At 36.0% G+C, this 22,658-nt stretch overlaps 1 long non-coding RNA gene across 1 annotated transcript; it reads left to right on the plus strand.

Annotated features, from left to right (window-relative positions):
- Positions 1-14,806: 14,806 nt before the first annotated feature.
- Positions 14,807-21,992, plus strand: LOC104163089. The gene is made up of 4 exons (XR_696466.1): positions 14,807-14,947; positions 16,875-16,947; positions 21,058-21,235; positions 21,852-21,992. It is a non-coding gene; the product is annotated as an uncharacterized LOC104163089 (long non-coding RNA).
- The last annotated feature ends 666 nt before the right edge of the window (positions 21,993-22,658 follow it).

Below are 22,658 nucleotides of genomic sequence, written 5' to 3' on the forward strand. Positions count from 1 at the left end.
GAGGGATGGGACACTTGATCCATCCTGCCTAAGGATGTTACAGGCTTGGAAAGGAAGGGCAGGAGAAGGCAACCAAATCATCACTTTTTTGATATGATTTGATTGTGGTTTGGCTTTTTGTTAGACCTCTTTATTCTGCTCTGAAACAAGCAGTTCTCTGTATATCCAGAGAAGATCTGAGAACATTAAAAGGACCACAGGATTTATGACAATCCCTCTTCACAGAACAGCTCAGAGTTACTCACTCACATCAGGCAGTGAGATGGATATTCCCCTGAGTCACTCACATTTGACTGTCTGAAGTCATAAAAGAAAATGCCACAGGAACATATCCTGAGTATTACTTTCCTAGGCTGGAAGAAGTACATTATTCATTAAATATAAATCGTATGCAGTTATTAGCCTTTTTATTTAGGCTTACAAATTCCTTGTCCTATTAGTGTGTGGAATCACATGAGAATAACTCATCTAGATGTTAATGAAATGATCATGTCACAATAAGTACTTATACTGTGATGATATCAGTCTCCATGAAATCTACTGAGACGTTTGGTTAGAGTTGCTTGGTTAGGGCTGGGGTTAGGGTTATGCACATTTTGCTTCTGTAGACGAAGACTGCTGAACACAAAAAACCTTTTTGTTCCTTAAAATCAACTAGTTTCTTTCACACCTTTCCCACCTCACCCGCAGGAATTCATGAAACCTCCCTCCTTTTAATCTATATCTGCAGTGTGCCAGTACCTCCATGCCTCTGACGCATGCCCATCTCATTCGTCTGTTCTCCCCATCCCTCAACTGTGTTTGTCAGGAATGTCATTCAATCAGAAATTCATGTTAAACTGTGTTGGGAGGATATGCAGAGATGAAATACTGATGTATGCTTGAAGACTAGTGGGTAACATACACTCTGAAGTATTTATTGTTTGAAGAGATGCATCTGACAGTCTCCCCATTTTCCCCCATCTGTAGGTAGCTTTCTGTGCTCTTCAATTTTCCTTTTTTTTTTTTTCCTCAAAAATGTCATGTGAACGTTCCCTGAAGTTTTGGAATTGATCAAATATATATTTGTGATACAGATGCTTAGACAAAGAGATGATGAATAAATGACCTTGAAACCTCCATTAATAGAAATGTACTGAAAAGTTTTAACATAAACAGGCAGTTAAAATACATACACACAAATTGACTATGACATGAATTTTAGAAAGCACCTGTTGGTTATAGTCATTAATACATTTTTCCCAGATAGCAGCAGCAGGATTACAGTAAATATGTGTGCTTCATGATGGTGTATTTTTATCATCTTCTATAGGGAGAGTATGTTATAAATACTAGGAATGTCTACAATGTTTACTGGATTTAAAAATAGAGAAGAAAGTGCATGATGTTTAACTGAACAGCAAAAATGCATATTTAAGCTGAACAAGAAAATAAACAATGTCTCTGAAGTGGTTTTATTTTACAGTGTATCTAAACAAGGCTTTTTGGTAATTTTGAGATTTTGTCAGCTTTTTAGATTTTTATCAAATGTCTGATTATTTTGGAACTGTGGCAAAATGCCAGTTCTCTTATGGTTATAGTTGAGGACTTACTTCTATTTAAAGATTTTCTAACCACTCCCTTTACAATACTTCTGCTTAGATTGTCAGAATTGTGTGTGCTGTATGTTAGGAAAGGTTATTGTTCCACCTCTGTAAAGCCTTGAATTTCCTCAGAGAAGTAGACTTTTCACAAAAGAACATTTCTTCACATTGAAGTGGAGTCCCTAGTTCTCTCACTTATCCTTCTTCCTAAGATAATCTGCCCTGCCTATCTTGACAACGGTGATTTCTGCAGCTTCTATAGCATGCAAGACTCCCAAGAAAAAATGTAGACCTGTGTTTTGGTGTGTAGCGCACACACATGGACATGCATCCATGTGAAGTACCTTGTGTAGTTCTGATGAACCCCCCAATGATTTTATTCACTTTGGAAGAATCCAAAGAAGGGCAACGAAGGTGGTGAAGGGTCTGGAGCACAAGTCTGATGGGGAGCGGCTGAGGGAGCTGGGGGTGTTCAGCCTGGAGAAGACGAGGCTGAGGGAGACCTGATCGCTCTCTACAACGACCTGAAAGGAGGGTGTAGCCAGGTGGGGGTCGGTCTCTTCTCCCAATTAACAAGCAACAGGACAAGAGAAAACAGCCTCAAGTTGTGCCAGGAGAGGTTGAGATAGGATATTAGGAAGAATTTCTTCACCGAAAGGGTAGTCAAGCATTGGAAGAGGCTGCCCAGGGAAGTGGTGGAGTCACCATCCCTGGAGGTATTTAAAAGACGTGTAGATGTGGTGCTTAGGGACATGGTTTAGTGGTGGACTTGGCTGTGCTAGCTTAATGGTTGGACTTGATGATCTTAAAGGTCCTTTCCAACCAAATGATTCTATGATCCTAAGCTGCTCTCTCTGCCTCTCATTTGTGAGCGAAGGTTTGTGGGAGCTTTGATGAACCCTTCTATTTTCTGGACGTCTGTGAGAGTTTGAGATGGCCACTCTTCTACAGAGTTGCCAGAGCTACTATCTCTGTTCTTAGAGTGAGTACAGATTAAGTTTAGAAAAGAGGTGCTAGACGTATTTTGAGATTTAAGCATTGACATCTGCAAACAATAAGCGAGGGCACACACCAAGTATGAATATCATTATCTTTTATTTGGTTGGGTTGGGAAATCCAACTGCTGGGAAGATGTTTTAGTAGAGATAGAGGAACTGTGCAACTGCCTATAAAATGGTGTCTGTGGTGTAATGTGTAAAGCAGCAGAGGGTGCCAGAAAGCAACAAGTGGTGTCTTCCATTGTAATTAATGGAAAAGGAAAAGGATTATAACTAGCAATGTTAGGGTGGAACATCGTTTGCATTGTGAATTCAGCTGCAGAAGGCGGGGAAGAAGACACACTTCTTGTAATTTTAAGCACTTACAAGTGCTTGACAAATTGTCAAGCTTTTCAAGGTATTGTGTGGTACATTAGGCCTAGGTAACAGTGCTTGTCACTGAATCACACTGAATCATCTTTTAGTGGCTATACATACCCAGTATTTCAAAGCTTGGCCTTATAGCAAAGGTGCTGCAAGACAGGAGGATAATAGAGTAACATGGAATGTCCCAACAATGTATGTGTTAGTTGCAAACCAACGTGGTAACAAAAACCATACTGTCCTTCTACATCTGTAATTGTTAAGGTCATTAAAAAAGACGTGACAACCTCTCCCTGCTTTCCTGCTGGAAAGTAAAATACCAAAAATTTGATGCCAGAAAAATTTTTTTCAGCAATATTGCATTACTTCCAGAATATAATACAATTATAATGTTAGAAAATTAAGAGAAAGAACAGAAAGTAGGTGCATACTGAAACTACAACGATCAGTCCAGATGTATTTTCTCACTCTGCCCTTGATCTTTGCTGGAACAGGAGCTGACTACATCTGCTGCAGCTAAGTGCTAGCCTGTTTCACAGAAAGCATGCCAAATCTGCTTGATTTTACAGTGTTTCTTACAGACTCACCATTTTGGAGTTCCTTGACTTTTATTCACACTAACCCGTCTAACCTTGCTCTTTTATTTGGCAGTAATTATACTCAAAGAATAAACTCCTCTTTGAACCCTGTTGCAAATCCCTTCCACCTAGAGTCTCTCCCCAGTGCCCTGTCGCTGGCAGAAGTGAATGAGCACACACGGCTGCATCCGAGCAGTGGTCCATCAGGTCAATGTTCCCTCTCTGAGAATGGCAATGCGTGAGGTGGCTTAGCAAGAACAAGTGAATCTGGCAATTTTTTTGCTCCATTCTCCTCCTCTTTTCCCAATATCTACAGTTATGGTATTAGAGAGTACTTCTTTGCCTGCTTTTTCAGTGTTCATTTATGTACTGCTGTTGTGGTCATCATTTATTCCATAAAATGTCAAAATGAAGCACACTGGATTTCTCAGAAAAAATCTTGTGTCTCCTACAATCATGTGCACAGCCATGGGGACCGGGTGTAGAGTAGTCATGGTTTTTTCATTGATTGCAATTACTGCTTTGCCAACCTGCTCCTGCTGTCAGGAGCCCACGGATCTGACCGATCTGGAATGGCATGAGGTACCATTGGGCAGCTGAAACCCTGTGGTAGTAAAGATTTTGGTGATATTGACGGGACTTAAATAATGATGTTAACTCTAAATGTAAACTCTATTACAGCTGGTGACCCTGTGATAGGCAATACTATTAAGGTACACAAAGGCAAATTGGCTTAAACTAACAGTAGAACAGGCAAGTTATCACAAAGACTACTTATTTCAACAGCATTAACTAATCCCTTTTCATGTAAAGGCTTTTGATCAGGTTAATTAAAATATTAACACAATCTTCTTATGTTTTTTTAATGCAACTTATCTGTTTAAATCCACTATGACCTGAAACTTAATACACAAATTGTTAGAATACAGTACAACCATTTTTGTTTCAGCAGAAATAAATAGTATAAATACAGTAATCTATTTGGCAGCTTTCTGATGTGCAGGAATTATTTAAAACAGTCCTAGTCTGAGGAGTCTGCTGACCATATGATCAACAGATGATCATATGACATAAATCAGAGCTATACTTATTTTAAGATGAATTTATTTTAAGTTGGCCCAGTGTCTGGATATGAATTAGTCTGGGCAGGGTTTAGTTTCAGAGTCAGTCCAAGATACACTTTTTTTTGTTAGGACTTGATTGTATTCAATCTCACAAACTCATCACAAATAATTTTTGCTTTTTGAAGAGTTTGTATTAGCTTAAAGCATTTGTTTGCCTATGCAGTTCTTAGCAATTCTTTCAGGTGGCATCCTCACCAGCACCAAACCTGTGAAGTCCTAAAAGCTGTATCTGAACAGTCTTCCTGAAATAGAAATATGTTTGTATTTTAGCTTGTAGCTTTGGCAGTCATTAATTCTGTAACAATTAGAATATGCTTCGTTTAGGCTTGTATTGTCAGCTAATTGGAACCTTGTTTGAATTATTCATACCTCTTGATTCTTCAGAGTTTCTTTGGAATTACAATGGGAGCGTACCAATGACATTTCCCTCCAGGGAGAAAACACCACAAAAATTTTCTTTGTCCCATGGTTTCCACACTTGAGAGCTGAGGCCTATTTGCATGAGAAATAAATAATAGTTCATGAAGTCGGATAGCTACAGTTTTGTGTATTCTAGCTGCACACATAACTAGCTAACCAGCATCCCAGTCCTGTGGGCCATTTTGCCTCTCACCCACAGATTTTGTTGGTAATTCCTCCCAATAATAACTTTAAAATAGGTTTGTTTTTTTTTTTTTTTTTTGTAAAAGCTCTCACTTAGTTCATGGACAGATCAACCGTAACTGTAAAGCAAGGGTTTCTTCACAGTTCTTGTATATATAGGGCTTCTGTTTTGATTTCTTAGCATAGTCAGTTTTGAAAGATTTATATTGTTGCATTATATAAATTAATGTATTTGAAGATATGTGCCCCCTCAAAAGCCCAGTAAATGCTTATTTTTCGAGTAATACTGGCCATATTTTGGAACTTGAAAATACTTGGATAACTATTTAAAAAATCACTTCCTCCTACACTTCACACTTCGTTGGCTACAACTGGAAGTGAAGTGACAACAAGCAATAAGTGCTTGTTAACACCTCATTTTATAGGCTGGAGAACTTCTGATGTTTCTATTATAACATTTGGCTAAGAAGTCAAGAAAAAAAATCCTGACCCTATTGAGCTTAAGAGCAGATATCCCATTGCCTTCTATGGTTCCAGGTGCTTTATTTTCTTTGACTGAGAATCTAGACAACAAATCTTGTGAAAATGTGGAAAATTCTTCCCATGGTTATGAGCATATAGCAAAGAGATAGGTAACTGTGAAGGCTATTTATAATCATGGTATGAAAACGTATACAGCGTGACCTGATATTTCTTTGTATATTATACTAAACATGGTACAAAATAAAATGTTCAGGTACACTAGCAAAAGTGAAAGCCTGAATCTGAGCCCTTCATATTATCCCTATGGCTTTTAAAGATGTCTGTCTTATTTTGAATAGTTTTAATAACCTGTGGCATCAGTTCATCATCGATTTTCTTTTGAGTTTTTTTCTTTAGGGCTTTGATCAATTTGAGTCAGTAATATGAAAATTAAGCATAAAAGAAAACCAGTGGATTATGTTATGTTCTCTCCTGCATGTATCTTCCCAAGGACTTTAAGTTCCAGCTGGAGGACCAGCCACATAACTTGAGACCTACAGAAATCTCTGGACTGTACTTTTAGAGGTTGCTAATAACAAGTATTTTTATCACTTTTCTTTTGATGAGCTTAATGTTCTATAAATATTTTTCAGGGTAATATGCAAAATGCATCTAATTAAAAAAACATCAGAATGTTTATAAAATCAAAAGCCCAGAAGGACAGGAGCAAATTGTCAGTGTCTCTCCTGCACAAGCTGTTGTGTTATGACTCCTGGTGTAGTCAAGAGGGAGGGCTTAGAAAGCATAAAGTGCATCTGGATGGATTCCATTTGCAACGTTCAAGAGATGCAGTGAAATACCTCATAGTTTACCTGTTTACTTATCTTTTCAAGGATTCATCCTGTCACTGATTGTAATTGCCTGTATTTCTAAAAGCTGCTTTTTTTGATGAGCTAAATGAAGTTGCTATGTACTAAATAGCGGTGAAGGAGAGAACTGGAATGCTTTCAAAGGTTTGATTAAACCTAGTAAATGAACACTCTGTTGTAGACTCTCTTTAAACCTAATGGAGAGAAACTGTTTTAAAGAAGTGTGCGTGTTCACATTGCCCTCCAATTTTTGGAAGTTGTGAAGTTCCATAAATATTTAGACGCTGGTACCTTACAGACTCAAAAGTGTTGCATAACTAAAAAAAGATTGTAGAAAGGATCACTGAAGCAATGCATTACTTTAAAAAACACTGTGTTTAAACAGAGTTCCTTTTATCATTGCCTTAAAAAACGTCCTCCCAGGATAGTATTTATCTTCAATGTTGTGTTCTTAGTGCATGTGTAGGGCTCTTTCACAGTGGCAGTGGCCACGGGCCTGTGGAGATGAGAGCACTGAAGTAGTCTTTCCATGCTGCTGTGGAGTCATATTTTAGCTTTCTAAGAAATTCATGCAAGATATTGAAATATTTCCATGGTTTTCAGAGTCCAAATCCAGGAATCTGTTCAGGACCAAATCCAGCAGTATATTCCAATCAAAAATCCAACACATTCTTCTCACAATTTCTGTTATAGCAGCGCAAAAACACTTCAGAATTACCATCGTTGTATTTTGTGCATCACAATGTCTGCAGTAGAGACTACTGTGTAGAAGTGGGTAGAGCAAATGCAGACAAGACACAGAAGGAAGAGTGGGTAAGAAAGGAAGACAAGAGAAGCAAGATCACACCATTACATAGATAAAGAGAGTAAAATTTTGTATTCTTAATTTATGTGTTTTTTGGGGTGTTTGTGGATAGAGTTTTTTTGCTTTTTATAAGAAAGTGACCAGCAGATGTTCATGATGATCTGTTTGGCCATCTAAAAATTATAATTAGGATTAATGCTTTTATTAGAGTCACTGAATTGTTCATTAACTTGTTGATTTGTACAAACTGAAAAAAACACCAAACAAATGGTATTTGACATAACAGAGATTCTCTCACATTCAGCCCAAGCTTTCCAAGCACGGAGTCAGGGGCTAGGTGAAAAACCTGCAACACCAATTATTGCTTTCATGTTCCTGACAGGACTGACAATAATACATGCCAAAAGGGATCTATTTCCCACTGTAGCATTTTCTTAAAAACAATACACACCCCAGCTCATACTCTGACCTCAACAGTGACCTCATACATTCTTTTATCAGCAGGTCAGTACATATGTCTGTTGAATTCTCCAAGTATTTGAGAAGTTAATTTGCTTTCACATTTCTGGGTTTACTGGTCATATTTCGTGTTTGGAGTGCATGTTGGAAGAATTTGATGTGCATGTTCCTTAATATCTGCTGGAAAAGGAAGTGGAAGGTATTTCAGTTTTAAATAACACCATCATCCTTTCCTCAAAAAATAACTAATAATTAAATAACTCCGGCATCATTTCCTAAAAATTTTTGCCTGGGAGGCCTTCTACATACCAGTAGTTATTATCCTCTATGGTAAAATTCTCCCCAAATGCCTCCAGTAAATCAGTTTTTAATTTGCATATATGGTGTCTTATTGCAAAGTCAATGCTTAGTTTGGAACAGTTTTTTGGACTAATGTTACACGGTTCACTGATAGTTATTTTTATTAAATGCTCCTTAAATTATTGTATTGCAAGTAATGAGGAGTTTATTAGAAAAAAGTTAAGCTGAATGTGTGTGCGTGTCAGTGTATTCTGCTTAACATCCTGAAATGCATTATAATTTCCATAGAAAAATGGAATGTGCCTTGCATCTGGGTGAGGTAACAGGCCACGTACAACAGCAAGTCAGCAGAACACACTTAATATCTCCCAGAAGGACTGCTAACACCTGTTTTATCTGGGTGGGTTTTCAAATTTACACCACCCACAGAAACTTGACATTGCCTTCCAGTATAGTTACAAAAAATTATTGCAATAAGCTGTCATGTTAGGAGCTTGTGGGAAAGAAATTATCAGAACATAAATAATGTGATTTTTAAGTCTCTGCTTTTCTTTGTACTTTTGCAAGTTTTACTGGAGAGCTTGTTTTCTCCTGATTTTCCCTTTCTTCAAATTTGCCCCTTTTCTACAAGGTGAACTGAGAATTCATGGAAAATTTCACCTAGTCTCTGTAGTCTTCAGTCAAGGGAAGAGTGCAACATGTAACCTGCTGTACCAGCATCTTGCACAGAGACTGCAAATATGAAACTAAAGAGGTTCCTCAGTCAGGTCACTAAAAGTTTTGCATTACTCTCGGCCACATTTCTTCCCATTGCATTTACTTCAGAATTTGGAAGAATTTAGGTGTATTCTCTGCTCTTCAAAGTGCCCTTATTAAGTAGTAGTAGTAAAAAATATTTTTTATTATGTAATAATACTATGTACAGTTTCTTCAGAGGGAATCTTCATGCAAATATAAAGCTTTCAGACAGTCTTACTCAATAATAAAAATCTTTTAGTATTAAATTAGCATGAACACAGATATATGTTAATAATCATACCCAACTTTAAATATGCAAGAGACAAGAAAGCAGATGACTTGCCCTCAGATGTGTTAAAGCAGTTTAACCTGTGCAATATAAAAAGAAACCAGTCTGCTTGTTATAGTTCAAATATAATACTTGTAAAATGAGCTCACAGGAATTTATTTCACATTGTTCCCCTTGAAAATCTTTAACCATACTCTTTTGTTCTAGCTACAGTAGAGATAAATTTGAGAAAAAATGTTTTCTGCAGCAGAATCCTCCCTTTTGGAATACCTAGGAATCAGCTATTGTGGATAACATACAGCAATATAGTATAGTGAAAATACTACAACAATTTTGTAAGTGAAATTTCGTGACAGCTTTTCGCAGAAAACAGGTAAATCAACAATGCCGAATCGAATGGAGTGCATGCCGTAGAAGGTGTTTCTTATAATGACTGAGGTTACTGTTTGGTACTTTTACAAATTATTAAAATAAATTTTACCATATGTTATACCAAATATATCATAATTGCATACTTCTTATGGATTAGATACATTTGGTCCCACTGAATATATACAACTATAAACACATTAGGGATTTTTTATATTTTAAATGTATTACCCTTTGCAAATTTTTCTGAAGAGGTGAGCAGAACTTCAGATGTGCTGAACATCTGTTTTCAGGTGAAGAACAGGGAATACTCATTACTGAATTTCGTTTCAGTGATCATTTAAGAATCATGTAGACTCCCAAACAGGGTTGAATGTGTGGCATTTGAAGACTGGATAGACAGAGGGATAAAGACATTGGATTAGGTAATCCATTTTGGTATACCAGTTTTAATCTGGAAAAATTATTTTGACTTCAATTGAACCTCCTTGGGGTAAGCCAGCTGTTGGAACTGGGTATTTGGGCCCAACAGTCAGCCTGTCAAAGTCACAGTACATATAGATATGTACAATGCAAGCATGACAATAAGTAGAATAGCAGGCAGTGTATTCAGTTATCACTTGTTCAAAATGGAGAAAGTTCTTGAGTTGTTTGATTTTTATTTTTTGGTGAAGGAAGTATTGGACCTGTGCCTGTTTTGTACATAGTGAAAAAACTGAATGTCCACCTGCCTGGTTTATGAAGTCGGGCTTTGTTAAAAATCTTAGTGATAAAACTGAGGATAAAAACGTGTCAGTATGGAGCTGCAAGCGTTTTCTCTTTCCATCTCTGTCCTGTAGCTTCCTAGCCCTTTGCTTTAAGGAGAGGCAAAACAGGAATACAAACTAGTGAAACCAGCTGGGAAGAAAACCCATAAGGAACACAATTACAAGGCAAACAAAAAATCTAGGTGTTTCTCACACCACAAGTGAGTAGTCAACATGTCACAATGTGTGCCATGGATGAGTCAATGAAGAACAGAAAGTGAAATAAACTTGTCCTTCTCAATCTCTGAGAACAGCTTTAGTCATAGCAGGTTGTGCAAGACTATACATTTGGCCAAAAAATAGACCTCTTAGGTAGTGTGTGTGTATGTGTGAGTTTTAAACAGGTATCTGTGAGAGTGTGTATGACCAATTCTCATACTGTTCTCTATTAGGCAAGGTAAGATAAGAGTTTAACCTGTGCCCACGTTGAAATATTTTCCAGTTTCTTCCAGAGCATGCTATATAACTAAGTCTATCATGGACAGTTTCATTCTCTCACCAGCTCCAACATGTGCACCAAAAATGCTTTTATCCAGACACAAAGGCATCTCGGTTGCTTGCCTGAATCTCTGTTCTTTTTAGAGCCTACAATTAAAACAAGATCACTGGCACTTCACCTACTACTGAGAAAGTAGCCAGAACTCAGCAGCTAGTGTGTCTCCTTCCATGCTCAGTTCATGTGAAAGTCAGACAGACAAATAGTATCTGCTCTTCCATTTTTCTTTTTATTCCTTTTATGCAGCATGTGTATTGTGAATATTTAGAGTCTAGGATGCTACCTGTAAGGCCTGAATTGTATTTCTATGTGATTTTGATTCTACTAGTGCTACAGAACTTGAATGAGAATGTGCTATGTAATAACAATAGATTATTTTCTAATTCTGCATTCATTTAAATCCATTGACCTCCACAAATTTTGTTAGTGATGAAAAACCATGGGAAAGAGAGAGTCAAATACAGGTCTCTCCACTTAGGTTAATACTCTGGGGAAATTTAGGAAGAAATCTTGCTGGTAAAATATGTTTGAAAGACAGTTACTGTGACACAGAATATCTCATGTCGTAATACTAATCTCGAAGGAGTACTATTTAATATTGGTATTGGTCAAAAAAATAAATGCTATGAATACTGAAGAGTTTTATGGGCTTTCTGTGCTCTGGAAGGTGAGTACATATGTGACTCTGTGTTCCTGTGGCAGACTATTTCCATAAGTGTCCCTCATCAGCAACATTAGAATACAGAGCAAATCCTTTGCCAAATTATATCTGGGGCTTTGGGTCATGAGTTAGAATGTTAAAACACACATAGAGCTACAGAAGATAGCACTGAATGAAGTGCTAACAGAAATTATTGTTTTACTTTTGCTGCCAAAATAATCAAGAGTATTTTAGGAACATGTGTGTATAGAAACACTCTGTAATAATAAGGTGTCATTATTTATGAAGGTGTCCCATTCTCCAGCAGGAGGAATCCAGCTCAAAGTAGACAAATGACAACTTGTGTATGTGTCTATATGTACTTGTAAACTATACTGTCGTAAAATTAACAAGAGAGAGTTAGTCAAACCAAAATATTTTTCAGAGCTTCTTATAAATACAGAAAAACATAGTGTTGTGTTAGTCGTCAGTACTTGTCTTCTGAGCATCCCACAATTAAATTTATGTTTGGAAGTGAAGAAAGTGTTGTCTGCCAGACAAAAGACATGAAAGCTAATCTTGGTAACAGCAAAAATAATTATAATAAATAGACATATTCTATATGTTGAGTCACTGGTGAGTACAATCCCACAAATGAGCTCTTCCTGTAAGTCTGCTAACTGCTGGATATTAAGTACTACTTCTTATCTACATGCAAGTCCCACAGTCTGGTTTAGTGATTTATTTCTGTCAGTAAAATTTCAAATAGCTTCCAGTCAAAAGCAGATTACCCACAACTACGCAATGTAGTATGTTACAGCAGATTTGCAATGTATCTTCTTTATATGCTATGTAATGTATTAATAGTATTAGAGTTGTGCTATTGCCGCTTATTCGTACATCATCGTTTGGACTATAACCCCTTAAAATGTGAGTGTAGAAATACCTTGGGGCTCACTAATATTTATGGTGTAAGTATTTTAGGTGCTTTTTTCGTAATACTGTGTGTATGAATGGTATTAAAAGGATCTGATTTATGAAAGAAGCTTAATCTATTGTAAGCATAACTCAGTAGGCTTAATTTAAAAGCATCAAATGGTGTTATCTACCTGATGATGCCCACAAATCTTAGTTCCTAAATTATCATCCTCTTAGCTGAGTTTATCTATATCCACGACACTGGAGATGCATTTCAGAATTGGAAATATTATTCTTGAGTTTTGATAAGGAAGTGATTATATTTTCAGAGATAGTTTTTTGTTACCTCTGAAAAGCAATCTTGTGTAGTATTGATTGAATTTCAACATGGTTAATTGAATACCTAAGTGGATAAATATCTACATGGCTTTTAAATGTGGTAGATCTGCTATTCAAAGTACTGCACTTCTTCCACTCTTTTGAACCTTTAATATAAAATAAGTGACTTGGAACAAAAAAAAATGGGGGATTGACAGTGATGGAGAGCTGTTCAGCAACAGTCTGATCTTGGCAACATCTACATATACAAGCAAATTTGAGTCAATTTTCTGTACCTTGATATGTAACATTTGGAGTCAATCTGTATATCCTGAATTCTGTACTGTAATGAACTGTAGCTTCTGCTACAGCGCTTTGTAATTCTGATGATACTATTTGTGATAATGGTGAACACCACCTCTGTTATAAACTGGTACTTTTTGCAAGCAAAATTCACTGCAAAATTGTGGGCATATGCAAGATACCAAATTTGACTGCCATCTGTGTTAAATGTTACACTGCAAAGTCTTCAGCCCTTGATATGTAAGCAGGTAGAGTTCTACATATGCAGTGTCAGCTCTAGGAAGAGTTTACCCCAGCATATAATAACCCCACCACTAACTACTTAAATAAACATGGACTTCAGGGATTCATACCACTCTTGATTGAAACAGTATTGAGGAGTGGAAGCTGCCTGAAATCTCTTAGAACTTTTGTAATTGCAAAATTACTCTCATCTGTTAGTAAGTTTGAATAAAAACTCTTTGGGGCTGCTAGGGTTTGAGTTCAAAGAAAAACTGTGGTTTGCCAAGGCAAGAAGTAGGTAATTAAAGCAATGTTTAGAGACACAGTGAAAGCTTCAAAATGGGACAACTTTAAGGCTAACATTTCTAGACTGGAGAGGAAGGAAAGTGAAAATAAGCCAAGAATGTATGAAAGCATGTGTCACTGAATCTCCTAACAGTTCCTAAGAGTTGTGTAGTAACTGCAGTTATTATCAGAAAACTGACTATAAGAGTTATTTTCTGACATTTTCAGTGTATTATGTGGCGGTGAGTTGCCACACCAAACTTGCTCAATTCACAAGTCAAAACAAGACGTTATTATAAGGCTAACAGTGCAACCACAGTCTATTGTCTGAAAGTTGGCCACTGCTGTTGCTTCATACACCACCACCAAGAGGGATGGCTTCGGACCTAGGACTTCTATTACAGTTCGCTTGGTGAACTGTGATGCAAAACAGAATTTGCTTTGTAGTTCTGCAGTATATTGAGTCATTGGTGTTAATGGTAATGACTAGTTTTGTCTGAGAGTTTGAGAGATGCGACTTCAAAGACACATACTGTAAAAGTAGTCACGTAAAGTAACCAGATGACCTTTCTATAGGATATTTTTCGCCTTAAATGTATGTTAAGGTCTATGTATTAGGCTTACTATTTACTAAATATTCAGTATTGCAGATAGATATTGAGATGTTTTCACAGCATATTAGGGCTTAAATGTTCTCTAATAAATTAAGTTTTGTTTATAGCTATGGTCTCGTGAACTACTGCAGTGGACACGTATCCATTATGAAAAATGCCTTGGTTACACTAGGAGGTCTGCTAGGAAATATTGTTTCAGTTATTTGGAGATGGATCCTGCTGACGTCAGTCTGATTGTTCTTTTTTTTTTTCTCCTTTTTTTTTTTCCTTTGGCTTCCAGTACTTAGTTGAGGAGCAAAATTTCCCATCTTTGAAGTAGTTGATTCTGCATTATGGTTGATTTAAAAGTTCAAAGACACACTCAGTTATACAGCTAATATCCAAACAAATCTTCATTTCTTTTAAATTCTTCAGGACAGGAAAATTTCCATTCAAATTGTTTTCTTCTGTAGTTGACATTGCTTAAAGGTCAAGTAGAAATATTCTCATCGTGTGCATTATTTTCACGACTGAGCCAGCCCAGTGCCTTGCTGTTGCTGTCAGGAGTGGCATCATCTGCCTTGTCCCTCCTTCCCACCTCCCCTTTCCTCTCCCAAACCATGCCTCACGCAGGCTGGGACGTGCCCTCCCCTCTGCTGACTCCTGTGCTTATCTGACTGCGCAGGAAACTGAAGTGACTAAAATACGTTTTCCTTTTTTGCTGGGCAAGTTTTCTACGTGGAGCCAGCTCCTGGTGTGCTTAGAGAAGGGCTGAAGCCCAGCAGAGGCGGCAGCAGCAGGGCCCCGCACCTGGGAGAAAGAGGAGGTGAGGAAGAAGCAGATCTTCCTATTTTAGCTGCAGCCAACTTGCAACTGACTTGGCTGTGTCATATCTCTCTACACCTTATGAAATGACCTAGTTAATTTGGTTTTTTTTCATGGTGTGAAACTACATAGACATTTAAGAAAATTAAGGAGTTATTGCCTGAGTTTCTGCAATTACTGTGCTGGGCCAGAGTTGGGGTAACCCCATTGCTTTTCGGGTGGTTATTCCACATTCGCAGCTATGCAAATTGACGACATCCACCAAAATGATTTATGAAAGCCTTTTAATAAAACCCGATTTTGGAGTAACTTTAGTTATTGTTAGCTGCAGAGTTTGGATTGTTGAGGTTATTTTAATTGATTAAGGAGAGAGATTATTTAGCATTCACTAGAAATGGTAGCATGTCCTTGAAAACAAGTGTTTGAAAAGACTTTTTTAAAGACGTGTTTATTAATGCTTTGGAGTTTATTGTTCTTAAAAAATACATCTCTAAAAATTTTGCAGGTATTTATAAATACTACCTGTGGATCAAGACAGTCTGTTTGAGCTCATAATGTATACTCCTAGAGTCAGTAGTAAAAAGAAGATTTTTATTCCTTTCAGCTAATACCATTTTCTGAGAATAATGGCAGAACTACAATCATAGAAAGATGACAATAATAAAAGGGCCTCCTCCTAGGCGAGAAAAGATACTGCCAAAGATCAAGTAGCTTTTATTCAAGGAATGAATTTACCCCTCATCTTTTGATGGTTGAAAACTGTTGATATGAGGTATTGTAAAATGTGTAAACATTCGAATAAAATTAACTGCATGGACTTGATCTATTGCAGGCTTATGTCTTTGGTGTTGAATATTCCTTTTTTTTTTTTAATGTTCTCCAATAAAAATAGGTATTTAAAATATGTTGTTAAACATTTTGTTTTATTTTTGTCATCCTAATTGCCTTGAAAAAATCTATCAACCTAAAAAAAGTATTTTAAAATCAAGTCTGTTGAAGATATTTGACATAGGATACCTCTCTATACATAATTTTTCTGTTTTCATAGCGGCATATTTATAGACAAAGATTTTGGTTAAAAGATTTTACATTTATAGCTGAGTATTTTCTTCGCAGATCCTGGGAGGACTGGGGGAAACAGCTGGGGATGGTGACGCAAGAGAACCTTTTGGAACATTCTGGCTCCCTAGTCTATTAGAAATAGGCACATAAAGGAGTCAAATTAGTTCTGTGATTACTTGTTTTAGAGGCAGAAGTTTTATCCTTTTATTGATCTACATTTAGGCTGCGTGTTCTTCTCTTATCTAAAGCTCTCTGTGGTAACTTTAGGCTTCTTCTAAACCACCAAAGAAGTCAGCACCATGTCCTTCACTAGGCAAGTGCTCTTCCAAGATGCATAAACATTAAATAAATTAAAATTATTTAGCATAACATTTGAAGGAAAGAAATAGAGACTAAACCAATGCTGTGACATCATTTTCACAGAATTTAACATCATCCCAAGAAAATACCTTTGCTAATACATTTATTGGAGGGTTTTGCTTACACTTTTTAGTTAACTCAGTCACCCACGTCTCCAGACATGTACTCAGTATCGAATCCTCTATGGATGCTTTCATTGCTGCTTGTTTGTAGCATATAAAATTCAGTTTTATGTTAAGTAGGTGGGTTGCTGATTTGCCAGCATGCCATTCTGGATCGGGCTTTTATGAATTGTTTTTAAGCACCAAAGTGGACAATGAAAGCTTTATATCAATTCCCCAATTAGCAGTAATCATTCTTGTTAAACTTTGGTAAAGAGCTGTAGTATGCAATGAATGTAAAGTATTCATTCCTGGGCTGTTTCTTTTTTTTTTTTTTTTCCTCCCTGCATTTCTACATTTTGTCAAATAGTCTTATGCTGCTTGTTATTTCTGTTCACATTGCAGATTGAGAATGTTGATGTCTGCCTTAGCTTTCTGGCAGCCAGAGGCGTAAATGTCCAAGGTCTTTCTGCAGAAGGTAAGAGAAACAAATCATCAGAACAAATAAGAGGATTTTTTTTCTGAAAACGAATTTTCTTGATAAAAATTATTTGTACCTAAATAGCAAACTCCAGCTGTCTTGAACAGCATACAAGTATAGATTAGTGATAGCAAGTGAGAGAGTTTCCTTTTAATTTTCCCTTGAAATTGAACCAAGAAATTCAATATGTTTATGAAACTTGAGACAATGTTTTAAAATAATGTTTTATCAATAGTATTAACCTTTTCATGTTGTCTCCACAATATTAGATAGGTTCAGAGTTTCCCAAGCATATTTTTTTAACTTATTCATATATGGGATTCAAAACAACAAACATGGATATGAGAATCTTTCTCAGTTAAGTAAACCTGGGGAAGACTATTTGTTTAAGCAAATTTATTATTAGTAGTAATACTATCAGGATGAGTTTGGAAATTATTGTATTCCTTTGATATCATGTATTAAGTGAAAGGGTGAATGGTCTTGCTGCTTCTGTTACAGCCCTTTTTGCTCTATTAGTCACCCCAAGTGATTGCCTAATACAGTTACAACTAAATTAGTAAATATATTAAAGCAAAACCATTAAAATACCAATTGTCTTAATTAGTACATAGTATTTGCCTTGTAATGTAAAATTAAGGCAGGTGGATACTTTATCTTGTAAATTAATAAGATGTGTACAAGCATTTGTCCTGTAATAAATTAAGCAGTTCTGTAAGGTACTATGCACCTTCAAAATCCCTCTGACCTCTGTGGCAGCTTAAGGCAATAGGTGTTAATGAGACGCAACCTTATATTTTTATTTTGCTTGTAGTGCAACTAATAGCTAGAAGGAAAAATATTTTTTTTCCAGAGATGATAATTTCAGTTGAATTTTAGAAGATACACTGAGAAAAAAAATTTGAATGTTAACCACTGTTTGATATTGAAATTAACTCAGAATTGTTGTCTTTCACTGTCTCCACCTTTCTAGTGCCTTAGCAGAAGTGTAGCAGAGCGATGATATGTACTATATATTCATTTTGACTGACAACTTAAAGAAAGCTCTTTAACTGTTTTAAAAGAATCTCTGTATATACTGTAGATTTGTTGATGCAAGAGAATACTGAACATTTACATGTTGCATTCACCTCAAAGCTGTTTAGAACTTAAATTTTTTACTGCAGCCTATTTTCACTTACATATAAAATAACAATCAAATGTGTCAATAGCATGAATTTATTTCATAAGAATACTCCATTGTTTAATACCATGACACGGTTTTTCTGTACTTCGTTAAACTGAAATCTGAGTGCATTCTATAATACGTTCCTTTATTCATACTTTTGTTTCGCTTTGGAAAATAATATTTAATAGGATATAAGCTTCAACTGTGTAGCTTTAAGTTCAAATACTACTAAAAGTAATAATACTATCAGGGTTAAATGGAAGGGCTATTTTTTAAAACTTTCATTAATCTTCAAAACAGAATTTTAATAAGGTAGACCTTGAGTTCTGACGTAAGATTAAACCTAGTTTTGCTGTCTTGCAGTTGGTCATGAATCTGGTGTAAATCCACTAATATCTTTGTAATGATACTAGTTCCCTTAAATATACCATTTTTGGCATGTACAATCCTGAATATTTCAATTGCTCTTGAGGAGAAGAAATTGAGAAAAACAGACTTTTTTATCATTAAATTGTCCACTTACCTTCATAGTGTTTTTTCAGCACATTCATGTTTAAAATCAATTCAGTTTAGAAACCATAACTCTGTTTCTTGTAACAGGCTTTGGTAAATCATAGAATGGTTTGGTTGGAAGGGACCTTAAAGCCCATCCAGTTCCAACCCCCCTGCCATGGGCAGGGACACCTTCCACCAGACCAGGTTGCTCACAGCCCCATCCAACCTGGCCTTGAACACTCCCAGGGATGGGGCATCTACAGCTTCTCTGGGCAACCTGTGCCACTGCCTCACTAACCTCATGGTGAAGAGTTTCTTCGTTATATCTGATCTAAATTTTCCCTCTTCCAGTTTAAAGCCCTTGTCCTATCAATATAAGCCCTTGTAAAAAGTCTTGTAAATGTGTCTTATTACTACTGGGTCATATATTAATGACCAGAAAGTTTCTGGAACAGTAAACCACAAGTTTTACAGGGTTTGAAGATTTCACAACCAGTCTCCCACCTCATTTTGAGATTTGATCAAGAACAAAAGTAATTTTCAAATCCTGACTGCAGAATCTCTTCTGGAGAACCCAAATGATATGTAATAAGCCAGTTGTTACAAAGAAAAACACTCCACTCTTCTTCCCTGCAAGTGTTTAGTACATATTACCAGTTTCCAGGTGTTTTTTTTTTTTCTATTTAAGAGATATCTTCCAACTTCAGCTTGTTTAAAAGTAGGAAAGAAAAAGAGGTTCAAAACTGATAACATTCTTCTTTAGAAATAGTAAAAAATAGAGTTTAACACAAAAAGAGCAAAATTTTAAGATAAAAAATGAGGAGTGGGATTTAACAAAAAAAAAGGCTTCTTTTTCTGAGCATTAAGTGATGCAAATCATAAGAATAAATAAACTGATATGTACAGAAAATCTTTTAGAATCAGAGCAGCTTAGATGGACAGTGTTTCTGTTGGGATTTTTTTAAGATTATTTAAATAGAAGTTTTCTGTGTTCCTTGATAATGATCTTCCTTGAAACCAACGTGACTGCAAAAGTCATTCTTGCTTAAAAAACTTTCTAATTCTGAGGAAGTTCTTCTGCCTATCTCTGGAGATCTCATGGGGAATCAAAGATCCTTCAGCATCTTCAGAGGGAAGATGAGAAAGTATGGGTACTTAGAACAAATTTTCATTTGGCAAAGTATATTCCAGTGTCCAGGATTGGGTTTGCTTTTGAAGAACGGGTTGACAGCGTAAGGTCTCCAGTGTTTGCTGGCCTGTTAGTGTAGGCACTAACATTTCACCTAATCATATTGAAAGAAAATTAATATGGTTTAAAAGATACGAATATGACAGTCATTGTTTATAAATTCTGCTTTAAAAATTACCGAAGAAAGCTGTGTAGCACATATAGCTCAGTATTTGGGTTTGCAGAAAGATCGCAGTGTTGCATGTTAGGTTACAAGGCTATAGGCCTAATGAAAACCTTTCACAAGAAGTTCAGTGCCAAAGAAAATTAATAATGAGGTTATGAACAGACCTAAGTGCCGCAGATAATTAAAGCCTCCTGGGGCTTCTTTTTTGACATGGAGATCCTTTATGAGTGAAGAATAACATTATCTTTTTAAAAACTTTTGTCTCGGGCTGGGGAAAGGCAGAGAAGGAATGGGAGACGTGAGGATGCTACTGTGGCTCACCAGAATTTCATACGAGTAGCTATTTTAGCCTCATGTGAAAGCTGTAGTTTTGAAGTCTTCATTAATCAGTAATAGCAGTTTAAAATAGAAAGCTAGAAAATCATGTAGTTTGAAAGTTCAAAGATGTAATCATGAACTTTATGGTCACCTTTTTTAATAAGTATTTTCCATTAATCTCCTTCTCTCATGTTCCTTGCAAATTCACGTGAATGGATACGTGCTCACCCACAAGACTGTTATGATCTTTTCTTTCCAATTTTTCTAGAAGTCACTGTTTATTCCCAATGTGCACAGAATTTGCCCCAAAAGCAAGAAGAGTAATTTAAAGCCATGAGGTAGAAGGGGTGTGTGCCTAAGGCTAGAAAGAATTCAGATTTTTCTGAATGCCACTCTGCTTACTGATAATTTTTGTACTGTGTTGAGGCAGGAGTATCCATTTCACATTATGTACGTTATTTAAGGTTTGGTGTACTCTTCTTTATGACCCTGTACATGTGACTCATCATGAGGACATTATAGGGATATGTGCTTATTGCAACCATGACATGACGCATAAATGAGCAAAGATTATAATAACAAACAATAAAGTATTAGTGATACCTGACATATCCCTGGTATTAGAGATAAATGAAGAGGTACAAGACATAAACATGTGCAACTATAGGTATGTACAGAGATGTGTTAGTATAAAACTGTTACAAAACTGAAGTCTAAAACCACAGTGTTTTCACTTCTTTTTCTTTTTTTTTTTTTTTTTTTTAAAAATAGAAATAAGGAATGGAAATTTGAAAGCCATTTTAGGGCTGTTTTTCAGTTTGTCTCGGTACAAACAGCAGCAACATCATCAGCAACAGTACTACCAGTCTTTGGTGGAGCTACAACAGCAAGTCCCTTCACCTCCAGCTGAAATCAGCCAGTCCAAAACACATCAAGATATGCAGTCAAGGTAGGTTAAAAAGTTAATTTTCTCAGGTGTAAGAGTTTTGTATTTTTCTGTTCTAAAAAGACCAGATTTTGTGAAAAAATCAGACCACTTTAAAAGACTGGCTTTTTCTTTTTAGCTATTTTTGCAGTGGATGTAGGAAAACAGTATCTTAAGTTTGTTTGATATTAAGCTTGCATTTCTTGGGAGTAAAGCTAGAGTGAGAGCAGAGAACATTCCCAATTAAATTCAAATAAAATTTTAATTAATTTTAGGGCATTCTTTCACTTTATTATTGATTCTATTGTCCTTTGCACAATAAGAGACAGCACACTATGAGGTTAGTATGCTGGTTATTTTCATGTTTTCCTCACATGCCCAGTTCCACATCTACAGGAATGATTTCAAATAATTAGCAAAATACATGGGGAAAAGGCACAATTAATACTTTCATTTGTTATAAACTCTTTTCATCCCCGCACATTCTGGGTTTGAGTGCCTCATTCTATTTGAATGTTTTTTGAAGGAGAAGAAGTGGCCTTAATCTAGTTGTTTCTTTTAAGTGGTCAGTTTATGATTTAGTTTTAGAAAGGAAAAACACTCAGCAGAATCCTTAATTGCTGAATTATATTGCTTTCAGACTGAAGCTGAAAACATATTTTGAGAAGGTAGTTGCTTACTGGCCATGACAAAAGAATCAGTTTTAAACACAACTATCTATTTAAATGGAAAGAGTATTAGCAACGTGTACTTTATTGGGGAAGTTAAAAATAGCCCTTCACGTGCAGTACTATGTAAAGTGTAATTCTTAATGAAGAGTTCTATATATTGCTGTGTTGGGTTTAGTACTTTTTTGATTTATTATTTGCTTGTTTAAAATTTTTGCATACTTAATGAACAATTGTATGTCTAGAATGTGATAAATCAATGATCTAGGATGGATGAAAAGTATCAGACTATGATAATGAAATTTTGGTTCTTGAGTCCATTATATCTAAATTACACTTTCATGAGTATAATAAGCATACTTCTTCAGTTGAAAAATCTTTTCACACTTCAGCCTAATAGAAATCTTTGTCTTGAAATGAGGAATGTTGCAAAAATATGTTTATATTAAAATGTTGATGATGGTATTTTAGTTACATCATTTGATACAAAAATTAAGATACACTTGCATTTGCCTTGGGCATTACAATGTGAAATGGTTTCAGTTGTATTTTTTTTTTCCTCTACTAATGAAAATCAATGTCTTTGAATGCTTTCTCTGTGAAGTTTATTATTAACATGTAATCTAGGTAATTTGATGTGATCCTAGAAAAAACTGACCACTCTCAACATTTCCTGAAGTTGAATTTCTGCTTTCTGAAGGATATTTAATACTGCATAAGATAACATCTTGTTATTCAGAAATTAATTGTTTTTCCTATGAATGTAGGTCTACAAGTGT

Source organism: Cariama cristata, unplaced genomic scaffold (genome assembly GCF_000690535.1).
Source record: "Cariama cristata isolate BGI_N322 unplaced genomic scaffold, ASM69053v1 scaffold8226, whole genome shotgun sequence".
In the NCBI taxonomy this organism is placed as follows: domain Eukaryota; kingdom Metazoa; phylum Chordata; class Aves; order Cariamiformes; family Cariamidae; genus Cariama; species Cariama cristata.